Source organism: Sorex araneus, chromosome 2, assembly GCF_027595985.1.
Source record: "Sorex araneus isolate mSorAra2 chromosome 2, mSorAra2.pri, whole genome shotgun sequence".
Lineage (NCBI taxonomy): Eukaryota > Metazoa > Chordata > Mammalia > Eulipotyphla > Soricidae > Sorex > Sorex araneus.
In genome coordinates, this window is record NC_073303.1 from 322,626,787 (window position 1) to 322,652,333 (window position 25,547).

The window sequence follows — 25,547 nt, forward strand, 5'->3', positions numbered from 1 at the left end:
CACTGTGAGGGTACTGAAAAACTAAACACATAATGCTCTCTGTAGCTACAGTGCATTTAAAATAGATGTAATATATTTCACATGTTTTAAGTTAAACAAGAAACCCTGAACTATTTGAAGTTGATTATAATGACAGTTTTAAATTGCCAATTTTTGTTTGAGGAAACCATTTGTGGGTTAGAATGTCTTGATCCATCATTATAAGTGAGAAAGCAAATAATATTAAAAAACCTATCATCTTCCTGGATCAGAGTATTAGCAAAAATATTATGAAGTTTTGTTTGTTTGTGGGCCATACCTGACCGTGCTCAGGGTTTAATTTTGGTTCTGTGCTTAGGGATCACTCCTGGTAAGGCTCCCACATGTGGGAGCCTTGTGGTCAGCCATGTGCACGGCAAGTACCCTACCCACTCTACTCTCTCTCTGGTCCCGATACGTTCATAATAAATTGTCATAGAATATTCACTATATATCCCTGAATAACTCTTTTGGCAGCTAAACTTTATACATGAAAGTTAATATTTTGGCCATGTTGAGTTCAGATTTCACCTGATAATAATTATTATAAAAATGATTTCTAATCTAATATCTATATCATATGTGTGTATGTTTTTCAAATTAAAATGTGACTCATACACAGACATGCATTTTTGAATCATCTTTTTGTCAGTGACAGAAAGGATATATAATAATGGTACCAGTAGGTCATACAATATAGGCTAAATATGTAGTTGGCTACACTGTATAGATTTCTATAATTTATGATTTTGGCACAACCATGAGATGATCTACTGGTGCGTGTTTTAAAGCTTATCTCGATTTTTAAATATATTAATATTGTTAAATGTGGCTACCATAAAAATTACCCATTTATGTTATAAAATTTTGTAGGTTTTAGGTTGTGCAAGAATCACCATTAATTGTGATCCTTTTCCATGAACGCTTTAAGAAAGTACCATTTCCATTTCCACCTGTCCATAGACAACCTCTTTTATTAGAGCTACCTTTTAGGGGAATTTTCTATTTAAAAAGAAATTTCACAATATGTGAAATTCTGTTTCTGGATTCTTTCACTTAGTATAGTGTTTTTAAAGTTCATTTATATTAGAATATATTTTGGTACATCACTTAATTTTCATGATTCAGTAATCATTATTGTTAATATAATTCTGAAGCTTATTTAAACAATCTTAATATTAAATGTTGATCAAATAATGCTTAAATAATGCTGCCAGAGTTATGTTATAATGTTAAAGAACATTGATTATGTTTTCCAGGCTCATACCTTTTAGTACTTAGATATAAATGTTAATAATATTTTGTAGCACTGGAACGATAGCTCAGCTGGTAGGGTGTGAACAAACGGCCAACCAGGGTTCGATTCCTCCGTCCCTCTCTGAGAGCCCAGTAAACTACCGAGAGTATCCCACCTGCATAGCAGAGCCTGGCAAGCTACCCATGGTGTATTGGATATGCCAAAAACAGTAACAACAAGTCTCACAATGAAGATGTTACTGGTGCCCACTTGAGCAAATTGATGAACAACGGGAAGACAATGCAACAGTGAGAATATTTTGTAGTACTTCTCAGTCAACATCCTTTGCATATTTCTTAATAAGGCAACCCTAGGATTATAAGAAAGTATTTACAGGTATAATTGTTGTCTAAATGAAATGCTACTTTATAAATAATGATTCTACATTACCAAACTATTTTAGTCACACAATATTCATACTTTATCAAATTTTTGGTGAGTACCACACTCATTGGTTCTTGGAAGCTACTTCTTATTCAGTACTTAGAGGATCATGTGGTGCTAGGGATTCATCTGGGGGCTTTGAACTATCTCCCTTTGAACTCTTGAACTGTCTCCCCATCCACAACTCATATTTTTAACATTTTGAGCTTATAAGTATATATCTTGCATATTTCTGAAAATAACTTTAGGAGCTAAATAAATAGAAAGGATCATACTAGAGGGTGTATAGATTAAGAAATAGAATGTATTTCTACTGATTCTTCTGATCTTTGTGACTTTAGTTTATCCACTTTTCTATTCAAGATCATAATTTTCTAGAATTCCACGAATATCAAAATTAAAATTTGATAGCATATCAGCATTCCTTTCTCCACATTTATAAATATATTTTCTCTGTATGATCTTTTATATAAAAATAAATCCAGGAAGCCTGAACTTATACATTAACATATACATATGAACATCATATACACAATGCATACCATCTTTACACATATAGTTTATACCAAACCCACACATCTCCATATCCCTCCTCTTCCCTTTACACATTTGCTCTTCTTTTGACTTCTTCACAGATAAAGATTTAAATTCATTAACTAAGGTGAATCAAATGCCTCCACTTTATTTTTATTTATTTATTCATTTATTTCAATGACTCACCATGAGATACAGTTATAGATTTAAAAACTTACATGATTACTTTTTGGTCATACAATGTTCGGATACCCATCCATCCACTCATGCTCATTCTCCACCACCAATGTTCCCACTATGCCTTCTGCCACCCCCACCTCTTCCTACCCCCTGCCTCTGTGGAAGGCACATTCCCTCATACTCTCTCTCTCTTCTTCTGGGTGTTATGGTTTGCAACACAGGTACTAAGCGACCATCATGTTTGGTCCATAGTCTATTTTCAGCACGCATCTACCTTCCCAAGCAATCCCTCCAACCATCATTTACTTAGTGATCTGTTCTCTATCCCAGGTGTTTTTTACCCCAGCACATGAGCTGGCCTTCCAAGCCATGGAGCAATCCTCCTGGCCCTTATCTCTACTGTTCTTAAATAGTCATAATAGTCTCCTATTATGTTACTATATATTCAGCGAATGAGTGCAGTCATTCTATGTCTGTCCCTTTCTTTCTGACTCATTTCACTTACAATGATAGTCTCCATGTCTATCCACTTGTGCAAATTTCATGATTTTGTCTTTTCTAACTTCTGCATAGTATAACACTGGGTAGATATACCAGAGTTTCTTTAACCAGTCATCTGTTCTCAGGCATTCACGTTTTTTCCAGATTCCGGCTATTGTTAATAGTGCTGCAATAAACATACAAGTGCAGATGTCATCTCTACTGTACATTTTTGCATTTCCGAGATATTTCTAGAATTGCTATAGCTGGGTCAAATGGGAGTTCAATTTCTAATTTTTTGAGAAATGTCCATATTGTTTTCAAAAAAGGCTGAACCAGTCGGCATTCCTACCAGCAATGAGAGATACCCACATCTATAATTCTTTATCTCCCCACATCCACACCAACACCAATTGCTTCTGTTATTTTGGATGTGTGCCAGTCTCTGTGGTATCAGGTGGTATCTCATTGTTGTTTTGATCTGCATCTCCCTGATAATTAGTGGTGCAGAGCATTTTTTTCATTTGCCTTTTGGGTATTTGAATTTCTTCTTTGAGAAAGTTTCTGTTTATTTCATCGCCCCATTTTCTGATGGGATTGGATGCTTTTTTCTTGTAGAGTTCAACCAGTGCCTTGTATATCCTTGTTATTAATCCTTTGTCAGAGGGGTTCTGGGTGAATATCCCTTCCCATTCTGTATACTATCTTTGTATTCTAGTCACTGTTTCTTCTGAAGTGCAAAAGCTTCTTAGTTTAAGCATGAAGCAGGTGGCATAATTCTCAGGGTGAGGACAGGCATGTCCAGAATCAGTCCCTAGCCATACCCCATTCTCTGCTGATAAATGATGGATTGTTAAAGATGCTTTTCCTAAGTTAGGTATTGAGTCTTCTAATTATTTAATATTTCCATAACTAGGTTATACATATTTTGATTCATTCAGAAATGTTCCGTACTATTGTTCTTTACTATAGAATAGCTTAAATGTGACTAAATTTTTTTTTTAAATTTTACAAAAATACCCATTTGGCAAAAAAAAAAATTGCAAAAAATCACTGTATCACTGTATCACTCTCATCCTGTTCATTGATTTGCTCGATCAGGCACCAGTAATGTCTCCATTCGTCCTAGCTCTGAAATTTTAGCAGCCTCTCTTTACTCATCCTTCCCAACAGTGCTGTATTGGAGGCTCTTTCAGGGTCAGGGGAATGAGACCCATCATTTTTACTGTTTTTGGCATATCGAATATGCCATGGGGAGTTTGCCAGCCTCTGCCGTGCAGGCAGGATACTCTCGGTATCTTGCCAGATTCTCCGAGAGGGAGAACTAGACAGTAAGAGGTTGCAAATGCGGTTGTGCACTTCCGGGAGCTTGGTTTTATAGTCTCTGGATGTTGGCCATTGATGGGATTACACAGCGCCGGGGACAGTTTGTGGATGTGACTGCCTAGCTATTGAAAAATGGGGGATCTGGGTGGAGGAGACCCGGTCCTGATCCGAGCAGGCTTGGAGATCTCAGCCCCAGGTCTGCAAATGTGGGTTCCTCTGCCAGTTACTTCATGTGAGAGACTCGTTTGAGCATGTGGAGAGTGGCCTTGAACATGGCTCTGGCTGGGTTCCAGAGGTCGTCAGCTTGGCAAAAATAACTGTCAAAATTTAATGTATTGTCATTCCTCTTTCATTGCCCACCATATAAAGTTTCTGTTCTATTACCAGTCTAATAGATATCATATAAGTACGTTTTATGTCTACCATGTTAAATTGTAATTTGAATTTTATTTTCCCACAAGTTATAGGTTCTTTCTGAAGTTCCAGTGATTTTTATGAACTAACCAACAAACTTAAGATTGAGTTAGAAAAGAAGTCTAAATTTTTTACTTCCAGTCATAATTACCTTGAAAGGGAATATACAGAAATAATAAATTTCTTCTGAAAAATAAGTAGTGCATATAAAAGGACATTGGCTCATTAGGTGTCAAATATTTTTGGTTCAGTTTTATGTGTAGCATTTAAAATGAATACAGTTTTGAAAAGGATAAAAGAGAAGAACAAACAAAGTTCATACCCTTGCAAACTAGTTTAGTCCAAGATTGACATAGACCAGGTTTTCAGCCTACAGCAGTTTTTAATGGCAAGTTATATAAACTCCTGAAAATATGGTTAGTGTGGGTAATGGAAACATTGACTTTTAAATTTGGGTTGACTTCACCTTACTGGTGTTATTGTGAGCATTTGGAGTTCGAATTACACCATCAGAGTTGTAAACACAAACACAGCTATTTTGATATCTGATATTTTAAGTTCACCTTTTCTTTTCCAGTCAAGTAGCAGAATTTTGAACAAAAATACAGAAAGAGTTTTGGCCAATAGTGCTATTTATTCATGCAAATGTTTTCTCTATAGTCAAGATGGAGAATTAAAACAAAGTAGTGCAGACATGCTAGGTTTCCCAATCATATGCAAGTCCTATGCAATTTCAAGACCTCCAAAGCTTCATTTATATGTATTTGATTTTGTTTTCCTAAGTACTGCTATCCCATTTAAAACTCCTATAGACTCATTTTGGCAAAAGCCCCCAGTGTACATCAGAAATCTCAGACACATGTTTAAGGACAACAGTAGCATTTATAAATATTGAGTCATTGAAAGCTCTGTTCCCCCAGAGTTCTGTGAATATTAACTGGCGGTAGTAAAGATTTTTCAAACTACTTTATTCAGTTTTTGACTAGCTGGCAGGTTTGTTAAAGGTGTCATTGTGTAGAACTGAAATTTAATCTCCCTACCCCGCTTTCTTCTTTTTCACTGCCCAAATGGTGCTCTTATAGGTAAGTGAGGAAGCCAATGGGGTCCAGGAGACCTCTGTAAATTTTCCTCAAACATATGTTGTGTTGCTAACTAAAATATTTTCATTCGCTCAAAACTATACTATTTAAATAAATGTGAACCCGGTTTCAATTATGTCATTACAGAGTTCACAGAAGTATTTTGTTCAACTCAGTGATGGTAGTATAGCAATATAAGTTAAATTTCAAGGCCATGCTGGATGCCTGAACTTTGCGAAGCTTGCTATTAATTGAAAGAAACTTGAGTGCAAAACTCTGAAGGAAAAATGTGTGGCAATAATCATTATTTATAGAGGACATACTAGCTATAGGACCCTAGGGGTCATTATTTCCTTTTCTAATTGATTCTTTTGTTCTTGATACTAATTAACTCCAATATTCTTGAATCAGGGTACCCTCTGTCCATGGCACATTGCATTTCCTAGGCAAGGCTTTAGGATGGTGTGACTTTTGGAAGGCCCTGCTCATAGCCGTGGCCTGTGGAGGTGACTGGGAACTGTGACATGTGACAGAGGCATCCAGTGTACCTGTGGTTGAACTGTTGGATACCCTCTACCAGTTTGGAAATAGCAAGTGACATGGAAATCATTTCATTCCTCGTGATGCAATGATGTGTCATGATGATGTCATGATGCCATAATGATGATGAAACAGAGATACAGGGAACACAGTGCCATGATGACAGTGAGATACAGTGTCATGTGATAATGGGATGGAGATACAGGGAATGGTGAAGAAATGAGGGATAAAGTAAAGATGTGGGTACTGTTATTCAAAGAAGCAGGTACAGAGTTTGATCTGCTTCAATTTGACGTATTTTGTTTTGTTTTGTTTGGGCACCACCGCTGGCCTATTATAGACTCAGGCATCACTTATGGTATATTAGTGTGTAAAGTATGGAAAGGCTTTAGGGAACAGAGGTGGTGCTGAGGACTTGAAGCAGGGTCAGCTGAGTATAAGACGAGCCTGTGTGGTCTCAGGCCTAGGATCAGGGCTTCAATGTCTCAAATTCCACTCTCTTCACCTTTGGTAAACTTCTGACTTATATACTTAGGATTGTTTCTCTGTTACGATTAGTCTAGCTTTAAAAGACTTACACAAATTTCCTCTAATAAGTGTATAATAAGCACTATGGGTCAGGTATGCTTCTTAAAATATTTAGTTCTGTCTCATAGTTTTATGAGATACTTGATTTTTTAAATTTATTTTATTTTATTTTTATAAATTTGTTCACAATATTTGATGACGTTTAATATTCAATCACAAATCCCATCACCATTGCGCATTCCCACCACCATATTTCCATCCCAAACCCCAAACCCTGACCCCAAAGCAGAACCAAAATAAATAATTTTGTATTGTTCGTTATGAATAATCAACTAAAAATGATCCAAAAAAGGTTTCTTAGAGGAGAATATGTGGAGATTGTTGTATTTCACACAGGAGCCATAAAGCTCTTCCATAAGAGATTAGTAACATGTTATTTAAGATTTGAGCCGTGTGTGCTTAACTTTAATCAAGTATAAATATTATAATATAATATATAAATATATTTCCCCCTTAGATTGGCTGCCTTCTACTTTAAATCCCACCAAATGTGTTGTGGATACTCTTGGTATATCAGTGGTGTGAAGTATAAGATGTCGTGCAGCCATGAACTTCCAGAACTCAACCACAGCCATGCTTATGGCCGCTCTCCACACGCTAGGATGAGCCTCACCCACTAGTGAATCCGTAGAAAACCCAGGTTTGCAGGACTTGTTACTCAAAACTCCAGGCTCAATAGGACTGGGAATGGGTGACCTCCCCTCACCTCTCCCTAGTTCTGGTCACTTGGCAGTCACCCCCACAAGCTGCTGCTGGTACCATATAATCTCATTAATGGCCATGATTCAGAGACTCAATATAAATGTCTTGGAAGAGAGCACAAAACAATAGGCCATAGCCATGTCACCAGACCCTGCGCCAGATACTTGATTTTTAACTCATTTGCTGATAAATTAAATGAGAAGCATTGCCAGGCTCTTCCAACCTTTTAGAGAATGCTAATTATGATACAAGTTTATACTTTAGTTTGCAGAACTAATGACTATTTTAAGGCCTAGTTATATGTATTCATTTATAAAAATCATTTTTCCTATAAACAAAAGTTTGGGTTTAGAAAATTCCTCCCGATTTCAAGTATTGAAATATGCATTTTTTTTAGGGCCAGAAAGATAGTACAGTGGGTAAGGCACTTCACCTTGCACATTACCGACCTGGGTTAATCCCTGACACCATATATGGTCTCCCAAACCCCAACAGAAGTTATCTCTTACTACAGAGCCAGGAGTAAGTTCTGAGCACAGCCTGGTGTGTCTCATACAGCCCTGAGTATATGATATATAAGTGTGTGTGAATACACACGCACACACACATGCACACACACAATCTGTATTAAAGAGTGGCATAGAAGTTCTTAATATATCTCTTATATTCATTTGTTGAGATATTAAATGTTTTCTGATATTCCCACTTATAAATCTAAAAAGAATTTTAATACTATGGATGTTATCATAAAGTATTATAATACATTTCTAAACATTTTGCCTTACTCATTTTTGGAAAGACATTTGCTTTGCAGACATTTGTATAATTTTCATAAGTATAGTTTTACATGTTCTCCCCACCCCCACCGTCTTTCACTGTTATTTAGTCTTTTATCTCAAATTTGTGTGGGATTCTGGGAGCCCAAACAATGCTTGGGGGCCATGAGTGTGCTATCTCATGGTATCAGTGAGGGAACATGTCATGCCAGGGATTAAACCCAGGACTTTTGGTATGCAAGGCATATGTTTTAACACTAAGCCACATTTATGATATCATTCTTAATTTTGAATGGGCAATCATTCTTAAGGCTCCCAAACTAGTTATAAGAAGCTAAACAGTGGATAAGATTTAATGGCTGATTTCCAAAAGTTCTTGCATTGTAGTCGTATCTTCTTCACAGTATATGGAAGAGAATCAAGATTGAAGCAGCACTGCATATAAACCACATTCATCAATTTAGGACTGAACACACAGATTTCCTGCTTTTTCATTTTGCAGAATCCAGAGGATATTTTAATTATAATATCCAGCCTTTTATAGATACACCTCCAAAATATTATTTTGTATTTTCTTAATTCATTAAATGATATTAGTTTTCTTAATTTGAGAGAATACTATATTAAAATGACAACGATTATTTGATGTTTTACTTTGTTAAATTTGGAAATGTTTTTGATAAAGTAGATATACCATTATAACCATAGAGAAAGCATCACAAAAAAGACATCTAGTTTAAAATAATTTAGGTTATTTATAATCCCATAGTCTTGTCACATATTAATTTTGATATTTGATAGCTATTTTTAAAGTCTGCTTATGCATTCACTCCTTTGATGTGTAGCATTTAAATAATAGACATTTGAAGCCCTGCATTCACTTACTTTCTGATCTGTTGATGAATTGTGAAAGCAGACAAATGAATGATCAGCAGTCGTATATCTTGACATAGCCTTATCATCAAGTATGGAAAAAGAACCATAAAAATAAACATAGTATATGCCTGACCTAGTCTGGAGTGAAAGATGCTCTGGAGGGAAATGATGTTGAGGTGGAAACCATAAATATGAGCAGGTGCAATGTTGCCCAAGAGAATGAGAAGGTCATTTTCCATCAGAAGCAAAATAGGACAAAATAAGCAAGAAAAATTACAGCACAATTGAAGAATTAATGGGGGGGAGAGGTGGAATAGTACAGCTGGTAAGGCAATTGCTTTGCATGCAGTCACCTGGGTTCAATCCCTGACACCTATATGATCCCCCAAACACACCAGGAGTGATCCCTGAGTACAGAGCCAGGAGAAAATCCTGAGAACTGTTTGGTGTAGCCCAAAAATAGAGGGAGGAGGAAGAGAAGAGGGAGGAGGAGAGAAAGTAGGCAGAGGAGGAGGAATTAGTTAGACAAAGAACCACAGCATAGCTGACACATAGATGTGAGGTTGGAAGAGGCCAGAATGACAAAGTACCATGCAGTTCCATGGTTCAAACCCTGGATAAGTAAACTTAGTTCTATAATGCAGGGCCTGGGTTTTCCGTTTACCCCAAATTATTTGAAACAGAGTCTCTGGAATGGTACTAGGGCACTAGTATATTTTAAAAGCTATCATGGTGATTTTTATCTGCCTTTCCTTGTTTGTGCTTCTTAACGCTGCCATATTGGGGGCTCTTCCAGGGTCAGGGGAATGAGGCCCATTGTTGTTACTGTTTTTGGCATATTGAATATGCCACGGGTAGCTTTCCAGGCTCTGCAGTGCAAGCGGGATACTCTCGGTAGCTAGCCAGGCTCTCTGAGAGAGATGGAGGCTTTTAGGGCAGCCTCCAATCACCATTATAGGTGTTCCGATGGTTCATGCCATATTTGAAACCCATCAAATATGATGCAATAATGATGGAGCATCGAAGAAGTGGTTAATAAGACGAAGAACCTCTGGCTCTGGGCACATCTTTTCGATTCCACTATTCTTCATGAACTAACATATGCCTCAGAGACCTGGGCCCTAAGCAAACAGGATGAGAATGCTATTCGGGTATCCCAAAGAGGAATCAAAAGAGCTATGCTTGGAGTATCACGTTTCACTCAAGTGAGAGAAGGAATCTGGAGTTCCGACCTCTGTCGACAACCAGGAATCTGGGACACTGTCTCGTTTGACAAGTTGTCGAAAATCATATGGGCTGGACACATAATGTGATTCAGAGACGATCACTGGACTAGAGCTGTTACTGACTGGATTTCATGGGATGTCAAAAGACTGTGTGGCCACCCTCCAACAAGATGGTCAGACATTTTCGGCAAGACCTTGAATGAACAATTTGAGGCTCTTTGTGTTCCTGGAGTGAGCAGAAGCCATTGGACTACACTAGCACACAACAGGAACGAATAGGGACATTACTGGTGCGTACTCGAACAAATCGATGAACAATGGGATGACAAGTAATACAAGTGATCTTGGTGACTTAATATGCTGTCAAATTGAATGGTTCTGTGTAGGAACATATAATATGCTTAAAACTCAACTATGAATAACTTTGTAAATCATGTTTTTTAAATTTTTTAATAAAAATTTAGACTATGATTTCTCCCTTCTCTGTCACAAACAAAAATAGGTTAAAACAAAAACAATTCTCACACATCCAAAATCTAGATTAATAATTTATCAAAATTGAGCTGATTTTTTTCATCCTGTTATTTCTAGGCTAGGCAGCAGCTCCCATGTAAAGTCTGTAAAGCACTGAGCAGTCATCACTAAAATAAAACTTTTTCTTAGAACTGAAGTAAGGAAAAAAGAGGGACCATAGTGATAGTACAGCAGCTGGGGTTCTTGCCTTGCATGCGGCCACCTGGGATTCTGTCTCTGGTACTGTGGACGGTACTGTGAGCCCTGCCAGGAGTGATCCCTGAGTGCACAACCAGAAGAAACCTTGGGCACTGCCAGTTATGGCCCCAAAACAAACAAACAAACAAACAGAAAGAAAGATTCCTATTATGAACTTAATAAGAACTATGGTTTTTCTTATTGGCTATTGGCTGTGCTTCTACAATTCTGTTTGCTTTTCTCCTTTTGGATGACACCTCACTGTGCCTGAAGGCTACTTCTAACTCTGTGCCTAGGGGTGCTCAGGGACCCTGCAGCATCAGGGATCAAATCACAGTCTCCTCCGTGCAAAGTCTGATCTTCACCTTGAATTCTCTTGGACCATTTTGTCAACTCTTAAATAGGAGAGAGAAGTCTTAAGAAAATGCATGCTAGTTATGCCTGGAGAATGAATTCAAAGTGGGCAAGACTTGGAAGCAGGGAACTGTTTTGTGAGCCGTAGAAAATCCTTGAAGACAACAGTGGTTTTGAAGAGAGAGGTTAAGTAAAAGAAGTGAAGATATGTTAAGTAAGTTAAGTGAAGGAAGTGAAGATTTGTCAAGTGGCTTGCTGAATGAATTGCTTAGGAGTGGGATTTAGAGAATGAAATTGTAATCCCTAGATTTCTGATTTAGGGTACTAGAGAAGTATGGTGCCTTCTCCTGAACCATGGGATTATTAATTTCAGTGGGAAGGAGATGTTTTGGGGTTGAATCCAGATATAAAATGAAACTTGGTTGAACTTTTTAAACATTTTATATTGCATGTCACATTTTGGTTAGATGGTGCTTAAGGCGTAATGCTGGTTCTGTGCTCTGTAAGATCAGGGGACCATAGAGAGTACCGGGATTGAACCTGGGTTGACTGTGTGTAAAGCAAGCACCCTATCTCCTATATCTCTCCAGGTCCTGACTTTTACAACTTGATTTACATCTGTACTTCTTAGTTCATCTACTTACCCATTCATGAGTAAAAATATTGTCATCTGGGGGGACTTGAAACGACAGATCATCACTGTATCCCTGTATCACTGTCATCCCGTTGTTCATTGATTTGCTCAAGCCGACACCAGTAACATCTTTATTTGTCCCTGTCAAGTGCTAGTGTAGCCCAATGGCACATCTGCTCACTCCATGAACATGAAGAGCATGTTGTTGTTACTGTTTTTGGCATATCAAATATGTCACGGGTGGCTTGCCAGGCCACAGATACAGATACAACATGATTTATCATCTATTGCTGTCTATGCAATGAGCTTCCATTTTCATTTCAGAGTAAGATATGGACTATGTGTAGGTCATAACCAAATCATAAAATTGATAGTTTCTGGTAAAGGAATAACTATAATGTATTTTTAAGGTTTAGCTTGTCCTTATAGATGTTTGGTTCATCATTCTTCGATGAATTATGCAGTATGAAAAAGTGCTGCCATGTGTTACAAAATCTGTATTTACAAGATAAATACAGAAAATAAAGTAAATAGATTCAATTTAAATTGTTCTCTAGCATAAAATATCTGACTTTTTTTAGATATCTACTCAAGATTTGGACTTTACATTTGATATGTTTTTAGTGAAAAATTTCAGTTTTTCTTTAGGTAAGCATAATGTTGATTTTATTCAATAAATGGAAATTGTTACTGTGTGAAAAGTTGTCTGATATCTCTCAGTAAAATGAGTTTTCTAAGACTTTTTATTTCATCTTATTGGAGAAATACGTATTGCTATATTTACAGCCTAGAAGCCAATACTAATCTTTCCGGGTTCATAAAAGGATGGCAGTGATCTCATTTAATGACATAGTGGCAACCTTATGGTTGTTACAATAACTCTCACCTTATAGCTCAGGAAGCAAAGCACTCAGTTGTATTGCCAATATGTACTCAGAAGCTGATTGCTAGGAAAAATCCTTCTATTTAGAGACATTCAATGACTCTACATTTTGTCATGGAAATATAAGTTGAAAGATACTGCATCACAATGTGGTCACTGATAGTTTGTGAAGAAAGAAAAGGGTTTAAAAAAATTTTTTTAAATCAAACCTTTCCTTAAAACAATAAAAGCATATGAGTTCAATATTTGCATCTGATTGGTACATTTTGCCTGTGACTAGTAATTTTTTCAACCATTTAAGAGGCTTTTCCTGCTCCATTTTGTATATATATATATATATATATATTTTTTTTAATCAAAGATTAGCTGTCCTGGAACTGGAGCAATAGCACAGCGGGTAGGGCGTTTGCCTTGCACACGGCTGACCCAGGTTTGAATCCCAGCATCCCATATGGTCCCCTTAGAACCACCAGGAGTAATTCCGGAGTGCATGGCCGAGTGTGACCCAAAAAAAGAAAGAAAAAAGATTAGCTGTCCTTTTACCTGTGGATATACTTCTAAACTTTTCATTCTATTCCATTGTTCTGAAAGTCTATTCTTCTAGTATCACACTTTTAATTACTGCAGCTATTGATGGTATAGTTGTAGTATAATTTATAGTATAATTTTTAATTTTATAATTGATAATTTTAAATTGGGAAAGGAGAAGACTTATTCTTTTCCCCTTGGACTCCTTTGTCTATTCTGAGATTTTTACTTCACTTGTATCACTTGTCATCCTGTTGCTCATTGATTTGCTTGAGCATTGATTTGCTAAGCCAGTAACATCGTCATTCCTTCCTGTCACGTGCTGGTGTAGCCCAATGGCATCTGCTCACCCCAGGAACAGAATGAGCCTCAAACCATTCAATCCCTGCTCAGATTGGGATTGGGCCTTCTCCACCCAAAGCCCCTATTTTCCAGTAATTTGGCAGCCACACCCACAAACTGCCCCCTGTGCCATGTAATCCCACCAACGGCCAACATCCAAAGACTATAAAACCAAACTCCTGGAAGGCATATAGTAGCTATAAGACCAAGACATCTAATAGCCTTGTTCTCCCTCTTCGAGAACCTGATAAACTACCAAGAGTCTATTGCCTGCACAGTAGAGACTTGCAATCTCCCCATAGTGTATTTATATTCCAAATACAATAAAAGATATATACATACATCTCGGAGAGCCTGGCAAGCTACCGAGAGTATCCCGCCCACACTGCAGAGTCTGGCAAGCTACCCGTGGCGTGTTCAATATGCCAAAAACAGTAACAATAGGTCTTATTCCCTGGACCCTGAAAGAGCCTCCAATCGTTGGGAAAGATGAGTAAGGAGAGGCTGCTAAAATCTCAGAGCTGACTGGTACATCTATACAATGGAATACTATGCAGCTGTTAGAAAAAATGAGGTCATGATGTTTGCATATAAGTGGATCAGCATGGAAAGTATCATGCTAAGTGAAATGAGTCAGAAAGAATGAGACAGACATAGAAGATTGCACTCATCTGTGGAATATAGAATAATAGACTATAAGACTAACACCCAAGAATAGTAGAAATAAGTACCAGGAGTTTGTCTCCATGGCTTGGAGACTGGTCTCTCATTCTAGGCAACTCAGAGAAGGGAACACCAAGTAAAATGTGGTCGGAGGTCAGGTGGGGGAAGGGTGATGCAGGCTGAATATAGACTAGAGACTAAACAGAATGGCCACTCAACACTTTTATTGCAAATCACAACACCTAATCAGAGAGAGAGAACAAAAGGGAATACCCTGCCATAGTGGCAGTGTGGGGTGGGGGGAGACGGGACTGGGGAGGGTGGGTGGGATGTGGTGTTTACTGGTGGTTGAGAATGGGCACTGGTGAAGAGATGGGTTATCGAACTTTGTATGGGGGAAACATGAGCACAAAAATGTATAAATCTGTAACTGTACCCTCAAAAAAAAAATCTCAGAGCTGAGTGTAATAGAGACATTATTGGTGCCCACTCGAGTAAATTGGTGAACAATGGGATGACAGTGATACAGTGGTATCAGTAAGTAAATAACTACAACCTGCTATCAGAGGTCAGAGGAGCAGAAAATAGTTCCTACATTCTGGTCTTTACATATTATAGAGTCCAAAGAAAATGCTGTGGCAGGCCGAGAGAATATACGTAGAAGATGAGCAGAAAAGTGATGCTTTTGTATTCGGAGGAATAGTCCTGTAGCCACATACTGGAGCCGTGGTTGTAGAAGCTCATGGTCGTCGGGGTTCCATCTGGAAATGGTGGGGAGACTGCACCTACTCCATATGGGGCATCCCAGAGATACCAGCTCGGGATGGGGCCCAGAGAATTCTCAAACATTAGAAACTAATGTGAAAGCAATTCTGCAAAGAATTATTTATATGTGATCTTCAAGTGTATTGATAATAACTTGAGTGTGTGACATTTTTAAATAATCCAAAACTTAAATTGTTGCATGAGAATATGTTTAAGTTTGAAATAAGGGTAATAGGTGAAATTTATGATGAAATCACTATAAAACCACTTATTCTTTTGACAAATTCAGATGTAAGTGAGCATACTGGTTTACTCTGAAGACTTTGTAAAGCAAACAGTTGACACAGAATGTATTTTGAGTATAAAATATCTATGTCAGTGACTAGCTCATTCTCAAAATTTTAATCAATAGGGAGGGTAAAGCAACAGGCATCTCTCTAATAAGATTGAAAAACTGACATAATTTATATTGACCAATATGTTTGATCTCCTTGCTAAAGTTTTGATATACTATTGTCAATAATAATTGGCATTTATTTTATTCTTAGAGTCATTTATTCTTGGCTTTGAGTCAAATAGTAACCATTCTCAATAATAATGTAGTTTCAAAATGTATTTTATCTTAGCTACTGTCAGTAAACTTTATACCCAATAATGTGATTGCCATAGAGTATTTTTATTTATATTATAATCAAAGTTACCAAGTTTATACCTTAGAATATGTCTACATTTTAATGATTCTGACACTTATTTTAAAAGGCTGACTGTCTGAAATACATGAATGCAGATTTTGGGGGATAAAAAAGTCTTTTGTTTCTGATAGATTGAAACCAAGGTATATTATAAAGATGCTGGGATTAACTGAAACTATGGAGCTGGTCATGATTTTATATGGTCATAGCCAGATAAAAATTTATTTCCAGCTAACCCAGTCATTTAAGGCCTAGTATAAAATTCTATAAAATAATGATGGAACACGATTAAATAAACAAACAGTCCTCCTACACCTAAGCATGTCAGGGTCAGAGAAATCACAGCTCTATTTATTAATCCATTAAGTATTCAGTGATTACCAATTTTGTGTCAGGCATTATTCTAGATACTGGAAATAGAGTAGTTTAAAAAAAAAACAAAAATCTTTACCCTTAAGGAGTTGATATTTTATAATAAGGAAGATATATATGAACAAATCTTAAGATGGTCTAATGCTAATAATTTCTTTTAAAAAATCCTAGGAACATAGAAATGAAACACTGAAGTTTGTCATGCTCAAAATTTCAAATTGGAATTTCAATTTGAAAATGTGAAAATGTAGATATCAGAAAAAAACATAATGTGGTCTTTCTGTTTTATAGTTAGTTTAGACCCAAGAAATTCAATAGATTAAAAGAATATGACTAAAACATATATCCTAGGAATACTATATTCAATATGTAACTACTAGGAGCTGTTCTGAAAAAGGCCAAAGTCTAAGAACAGGAAGACATCAGTGGCTATCAGGAGTCAGCAGGTTGAGTCAGGGCAGTGGCTGATCGTAGAGGCAATGGGATTATTGGGACTGTTGAAACTGAACAGAGCAATGGGTACATCACTGTGCATTTGTCTTGAGTTTGAAAATTATACATAAAAACAGTAAATTTCATTTTATAGGATTATATAACAATAAAACAATGTTTGCAAAATGTCACTGATCATATCTTAAGAAAGCTGGAATTTTCCATATTGCTTGTTTAAGGACTTTAATAAAGATGAAGTTTAATGAATCAGAGCAGTAATTTGGTTCTGAGTACAAGTTCTCAAGAGGATTTAAGGGTTATAGTGAAAAGCTAATCAAACAGTGCTTTTGAAATCTTCAAATATTATATTCTTCATTATTCAGCAGATAGTTATTAAATATATGTACACATTGTCCGAAGACATATATGTGGCTCAGGGAATCGCTCATTAGTATACTCGTGTCCTAATTTGTACTTTGAAGTTAAGCAATAGATGTGAAAAAATTCTTGTGTGGTAAATCTGTACATACAAATGACTATAACATTGAATAGTAACCAAACGAGTGATTAAAGATGCCAGCTGTGAGGCCATGGCAAGTGATGGACACTTTGAACTTCATGCATAGGAGTTTGGAGTTTAGCCTGCAGATGGCAGGAGCCGCTGAAACTGGTAGGAACTAGAGTAAATTGTCTTGAAAAAACTATTCTGGCCATTTCTAAAATTTGTGTATATGTGTTCATGATGACAGTTGGGGCAATGGAAGGAGAAAGTCTAGACAGGAGATTATTGGGGATGGGGCAGTGTGTGGGGTGCAGGGGCAGTGGGGGGAGGAGAGGGTGAGGAGAGTGATGAGAATCTAAGCTAAGGTCCTTGCAAGGAAATTTGAGAAGAGGAAATGTTCCAGTGCAGATTATTGTCTAATAAAGAGTGGAAAATATATAGTCAGAGGCTGACTATGTGGATGTAGTTAGCATTTAGGTAGTGGAAGGATGAATGAGGAAGTTTACAATTGGCATGGGGAAAAGAAGGGGAAGGAATGGGAGAGGGAAGGCATGCATGACTTTAGTGTTTGAAATGCAGAGATCAATATGTCTAAGGGGCTGTAATTTCAATTGGCTAATAGGTCATTCTATAACTGGATCTATGGTTCAGAAAAGGCATCTTATTGGGGACAGCGATGTTGATGTTATCGGGATGCTGATTATATAGATAAAGCTGCATTTATACTAGCTTACATTTCTAGCTCTCTAGTTAAAAAAAATTGAAGAAAAAAGCACTATTCACTTAAAATGACAAAATTTTATGACTTAGATTTTGATGAGTTTCTTTCTTTGATGTTCTCTTGTTCAAGCCTGTATTTTATGTGTTTTGGTGTCTGTAGACTTTGATTCGGTCGTAAATTTATTCAAAAAGGATAATTTCTCTTGGCTTTCTCCCCTGCCCCTTTTTCTTTGGTTTTCATTTTGGGGGTCATACCTGTCTACTCATGATAGCACAGCAGGTAGGGCATTTGCCTTGCATGCGGCCGAGCCAGGTTCGATTCCTACGTCCCTCTCAGAGAGCCCAGCAAGCTACTGAGAGTATCCCACCTGCATTGCAAAGCCTGGCAAGCTCCCCATGGCATATTCGATATGCCAAAAACAGTAACAAGTCTCACAATGAAGACGTTACTGGTGTCTGCTTGAGCAAATTGATGAATAACGGAAGAACAGTGACAGTGACAGTGATCTTGCTATGCACTCAGGAATCATTCCTGGTGGTGCCAGGAGGACCATGTCCGATGTCAGGAATCAACCCCAGCTCGACATGCAAGGCAAGTGCCCTACCCACTATACGTCTTTCTAGCCCCTAGTGTACTTTCAACTTTAAGTTAAATAGCTGGCACACAGTGAACAAGTGTTTTGAAGTGATGAAATGGCTTGTAGACTACCTAGTAATTTTTCTTCATTTTCATTCTAGACACACTGATTTGCAATGGGAAAAAGGGAAAAAACCAGTAGATTTATCTAATTAATTAGTCTCTGGCTGGAGCTAAGTTGTATCACATCATTTATTTTCCATATTAAACCTCATTATAATACTCAGAGCCTAGTCATCATGTTTTAGAAAATATTTTAATCAAGTGCAATTGTATTCCTCATTAAATTTATTTCTATTTGTATATTAAGATTTCACAAAATCATGTTTATGCTTCAGTCTGAAGTGACTAATGTGGTTTTTGGATATCTAAAAATCTACAGCTGTTGTTCTAGGACACTATTGGAAAGCATTTGGGTCCAGAGGGTGCTGCCTCCCTTACTTTTGATTCTGTTATCAATAAGTTGATCTTGGAAACTGTAACTTGGAAGTTAAGGAACAGATGAAGCTTTATTTAAACATATCAACCCCTCAGCCTCATGAATGATTTTTCTCTTACTGTTTGGAATTGCATGACTATGCTTTTCTCCCTGAGAAGAAAAATTCTCTCACTACATGCCTTTCTAGTACTCTGAATAAGACTAAGGATTGTGGCTAGTGTTATGCCCAGATCCACATCAAATGGAACAGAAAAGTTTGTGTAGGGCTGCTGTGTGAACACTGAATAGTTCATTCTGAATCCATTCTTGTGCTCTTGAAAGAATGAAGTCAGGAGTGGTTTTTCGTTTTTATAACTCCTCTCACCCAGGGGCTTGAGTTGGTTAGAACTTAACTAACCAACTTGGATGGTCTCTTGGAGGAGAATTCAGAAACTTGATGTTTTTAATTGCATATAATTATTGTTTAGACTCCTGTCTTTAAACATCAGTTCACATGCTCAGATTGGTCTTGATATAATTTGTTTTTTCTTGTTCTTGCAGGGCTTATAGCATTGCTTATATGAAGAGCAAATATAGTTCACTTATTTCCTACATTACTATTGATTAAGATTGCTATAAGCTGGTAAGAAGAAAAGAGAAATGTTTCTATTTATCATGAGCTAATTAAAAAAATTCAAAGCTTACATATATTTGCTTCTAATTTTATCACACAATAGATAGGCATACACTATTGTTAACCAATAAATGATTATTCTGGTGTTAATACTTACCATTCATTCTTATTTTAAGGATTTTAGTCCTGCAATGAAATGGATGCATTTCATCTATTTCCTGGATTAGGCAATAGGTGTTTGAGTAATATCAGTAGTTACAAACAGCCTACAAATCTCTCATACATACAGTAATGAGATTGAATCCATGTGTGAATATATATACGTATAAAATACATTCTAGTTTATTGCATATATGTATTTCTGTGATATAAACAAGCATGTGTAGTCTCCTACATGTTGTAAAATATAATCTTAAGTCAACATCTCTAAAAGTTTAAATTGGCAGGAAAGATGATACCTTGGGAAAAGTTAGGGAATAGGAACAGAAAAGATTTCATAGTTACTTCTATTTATTTACTTCCTTTGAGGACATAAATCTTTCCATACTCCCCCCAACACAAATACACACACACACACATACTCACACTCATAGGATATAATTCACTTATTTTCATCATTTCTCATATAAAATGCTCATCATTCACTCAGATCAAGAAACCAAATAAAGTATCAATCTTAGAATAACACAACGCAACAATTTGAGAACTAGGTTCAATTTTACTAGGATTATTTTACATATGGTTGTATTCAAAATTAATTTTAAAAGTATCAGAATTTTATAACACATTTTTGAGATAAAAAACTTATAATTTAAAAAAATTAACTACATATCATAAAACATCATTGACAAATGGATCATCATCATCATCATCATCATCATCATCATCATCATCATCATCATCATCCCGTTGATCATCGAATTTCTCAAGCAGTCTCAGTAATGTCTCCATTCATCCAAGCCCTGAGATTTTAGAAGCCTCTCTCTACTCATCCTTCCAACAATGCTGTACTGGAGGCTCTTACAAGGTCAGGGGAATGAGACCCAGCTTGTTACTGGTTTTGGCATATTAATACACCATGGGGACCTTTCAAGGCTCTCTCATGTGGGCAGGAAACTCTCAGTAGTTTGCCAGGTTCTCCCAGAGGGAGAAGTAGGTTATAAGATATCGTGCGGCTATTTTTTTTTAAAATGACAGACTTATGATAACAGTGATACTAGCTGCCAGATAAGAAAAATATTACTGTAACTTAATTATAGGAGCACTGACATTAGAGCCAGTGGACTGCCTAGGAATCACAGTGCATAATGGCTTATGACCAGTGCGGTCTCAGGAGTTCTCAGTGAAAAATTGATATAGTAATAATCATATATATATCACAGAATATATATGAAGATTTAATAAAATGAGAAAATATTTATAAGGCTTCCAATTTTGTCTGACACGTAGGAGAGAGAGAGACAGACAGACACACAGACAGGCAGAGACAGAGAGACAGAGACAGAGACAAGAGAGAACCATTCAAGAAAGCGGGACTTTTAAATATTTTTGAAATTAAAACATTTTGAAAATTTTTTGAAGTTACAGAATGGGCTCATAAGACAGAGTAAAATTCTCTCATTGAACCAGGTCTTCATAGTAACAGAGTTTGGCTTTAAATTAAGTCTTTTGTTCTGGTATTTAGGTTAAGGTTATGTTTGTTATACTCAATGGGCCAAGCACACATTTAAAAAAAAAGAAAATGATCAGTGTATTTTATGTTTGCCAGAAGTAATTTGGGGTAAGTAAATATATATTCAATATCGACAAGTTGTTATATTCATCCTTTCTAGTTCCTTGCATAAAATTCAAATTACCTACTGAAATTGATCTGATTTCTTTTTGCAAATAAGCAAATACTTTCTGTAATTTAAATGTGGTAATTAAGGTTGTCTTTTCTGACAATTTGTGAGAAGTAGAATCACAGAAATCCCTTTCTATACTTTCTCATGGGGATCCATGCATCAAGAGAGTCACATTGGGCCTGAGGGCACCAGGAACATTAGTGCTTGACCTTCACTCTGACCTGTGTCTACCCCCAGAGGCCACCCCACTGAGAGGCTGGATCTCTGCCCCTGACGTGGAGGCGTCCTGATGTCGGTTGCCCAACACTTTTTAACTGGGAAATTATGGTAGTTAATCCTGCTGGAGAACTTAGAACATTACAAGTTGTCAATGAGCACTCAATAACTTTCCTTATAAAAACACTTTAATGAAACCTTGATGGTGGTATTTAACAGCTAATGAAGTCTTGAGTGACCTTAATAGGCAGACTTCTTTTTTTTTTTTTTAGAAATGGTTACCTCATGCCATCAGTTTACCTAAATTAGCACTCAAGAAAGGATCTTTCAAGAAAATGTGTGCTTGATCAGAGGTGGTTTGATGAAGTGTTAATGAATTCCTCTAAAAGGTGTGGTGTATTAGATAGATAGAGAAGAGGTATAATTCCATGATATGCCTGCTAATTTGCTACGCATGCAGAGTGCATAGTGCATAGCAGGGTTCCTTCATGGAATGCATAGAGAACCTATGGAAAGGCAAGTGTGTGTGGGAAGGAAATTACAAAACTGTGAAATGTTACTGAATATAAAATATAATTATATAAATAAAAATAAAATAATATTCATGGTAATATTAAGCCATATTAATTACAAAATGATATTATACATCAAAGTGTACTTGAAGAAAATATGAAGAAAAAGACAGAACATATATAATTAAGATGAATGTTTAAGAAATTCAAATTATCAACACAATATAAGTAACAAGAACATTTAGTACACATTTTTCTATAAAATTGGTAAAGATGTGAAAAGTGTTAAGCAAAGTAAGTGAGAAGAGGTACAAATACCAGATAATTTCACCCATCTATGACACCAACGGACAGAATAAGGAACTAGACAGTATTGAACAATGACATACCCTTGGCATTGGATGACAGATTATGTACAGTGGTAGGAGAGGTGTGATGGAGTAAAAATAAGACCATAGGTGACATAGAGATAGTGATAGAGGGCATTTGGTTCTTGGCAAGGTGCACATAACTGCGTACATCAATACCACAAACTAACACTGTTGTAAATGTTTTGCCTAAACAATCATTATTTTATTTTTTAAAAGCTAAGCAACAAAAAACAGATTGAGAATGAATCACCCCTCCCCGAATTCTAACCTGTGTTTTGTTTCTGAGTACACTTTTGGCTCATCTGAAATGTACACAGCAAGTTCTCAGAACTCCTGCCTCTAATTCTTCAATTGTGGGTCCCTTGGTTAAAAGCTCTTTCTGTCACTTTCTGTCTGCTTTGCTGAAAGGCCCTTCCCCTCCCATTTAAAGTAGTCAATCCCCAGTTTTTTACCTCTTAAAATCTTGCTGTAGCTTTTACTCATATACTTTTTATTGCAACTTTTTCACACTGCACTATAAAATGTTAACGGGACTACAAATCAAGGTGTATAAGCCACCAAGTCAAATAGAATGCTTAGTGTGTGACAGCTGTCCCAGGCGTATTTTCTAAATGGTTGAATATATTCATTAACCGGGATTATTAACAGTGGCATGGCTTACTAAGGTGGCAGCATTAGAGACGGGGACTTAAATATTTAATTAATTTTTTTGCATCAAGCTTCTCACTCTGAAAGGGAAATGAAATAGTGTGCCACACGTGCTGAGAAGCTAAATGCTCATCCGTCTAGGGGAGGGACAGGAGAACAAGGAGATGGGAGCAGACAGTCACTGTCATCCCATTGCTCATCGATGTGTTCAAGCGGGCATCAGTAACGTCTCTCTTTTGGCCCATCCAATACGTCACGGGTAGCTTGCCAGGCTCTGCAGTGCAGGCGGATACTCCCGGTAGCACGCCGGGCTCTCTGAGAGGGGCAGAGGAATCGAACACGGGTCGGGTCGGCAGCGTGAAAGCCCTACCCCCGCTGTGCTATCGCTCCAGTCCAGAACAGACAGTATTAAAGAAATTAGTGGAGTGATCACAGGGATTTGTGCCCACTTTTAACCTGTTTAAATTTATTCGGGAGCTAGTTTGAGGATGAAAATTAGTAAAACATATATATGTATGTATGCATGTATGTTTGTGTATGTATATATATATATATACATATATATATATATATATATATATTCTGTTGGGTAGCAGGATTCCAGAAGGCAATCTGAGTTCCATATGGGACTGAAGTAACATATTAGAAACTTCAAACATATACCCATTCTTCACCTGGAAGCATAAATCAACCATTGAGGTTAAATAGTTTTGGGGTGATGTGGGCTAAGTGGGGAGTGAAGGAGGTAGCCTCGAGAAAACTGTGCCTTCCACTCTCTTCTTGACCCTCCCTGGTCACACAAGGAAATGAAATGTCTTGCTCGGGTTAAGATTGGCAAAGTCTGCGATGAGAACCCACGTGCTCTGGGCACTAGCACTCCCCAGCCCCCAGGCAGCCATCGCACTATGCGGTCCACGTCACCGTGAAAACTTTAGGAGACTGCTTTTAACCCAGCAGAAACTCTTGGCCTCATGTATGCTCACATCACTAGACCAGGCCCAACACCAACGACTGTTCCCAGAATAAACAATCACTGTCAATTCTCAGCACCTCACATATCTCCTTATCACATGTCTTCTGACCTTTAAAGCTTTCACTTATTTTAATCCCATTGCTTAAGAATACATTTTGAGGAACTTATTCAGGTTTATCTACTTGTTTTCATAAGAAGACTTACTCTCAAAATCGTTTTATTTTGACTTAAAATTCAACTTGCTCTTGTACTCTAGTTTTATTCCTTATAAATTGAATTTTCTTTGTACTTTTTTCTTAATATAATACTTAATAACCATGAATAATTGTTTTATTTCTGGCGTAACTCACCTGAGTTTTCTTATACCAAATACAGACTCAGAAATCTCAGCATTAGAGGATTAAGGAAAAAAATCTTGGCATTGATATTTTGGATTTTTTCATGAAATAGATGATAAAATGCCACCAGAAACCCAGTAGTTATGAAAATATATTCTTTAGAGATATTATTAATTTTTATTATTTATAATATGATTACAAATTGTGTTTTGTAATTATAGAAATGAAACTAAATCAAGTTATATTAACCATTTCCCCCTTCCAATAAAATTTGATGTACTAATTAAAAAAAACAGATTGTTAAGATTCTCAAAAAAGTATTAGGCTTGAGGCTGGAACGATAGCACAGGGGATAGGGTGTTTGTCTTGCATGTGGCCGACCCGGGTTCGATTCCCAGCATCCCATATGGTTTCCTGAGCACCGCCAGGAGTAATTCCTGAGTGCAAAGCCAAGAGTAACCCCTGTGCATTGCCAGGTGTGACCCAAAAAGCAAAAAAAAAAAAAAAAGTATTAGGCTTATAGTATGTTATATGTTAGATGAGTCTATATGAATTTATTTTTATAGGCAAAAATATTCAGCTACATCCAGATCCATTAGATTCAGTTTATAAATTAATGTGGCTTTCATGTTGGTATGTATAAAATATATGAAAATATGAGCTTAATAAGATAAGAATAAATTTTTATACTATATGGCCAATTAGTGGTTAGTAGGAGGCAACGGTGAAGATTAAGTGATTAAACTATGTAGGAAATAAACAGTTACAATAATAAAATTTGATGTTTAGTGATAAACATATGTCATATGTACAAATGTTGACTTTTAATCAGTACCTGGAACAGTATAATGTAATGTTAATTCAATACAGTTTATAGAGTATTTTTAGTTATAAATATTAAAAGACATAACGTATCTTTACTCACTACTTCTACATAT

General features: G+C 36.7%; 1 protein-coding gene across 3 annotated transcripts in view; it reads left to right on the top strand.

Moving 5' to 3' along the window:
• PIEZO2 (piezo type mechanosensitive ion channel component 2) overlaps positions 1–25,547 on the top strand; it is a 455,202-nt gene that overhangs the window by 152,917 nt on the left and 276,738 nt on the right. The gene's annotated exons all lie outside the window — the stretch shown is intronic.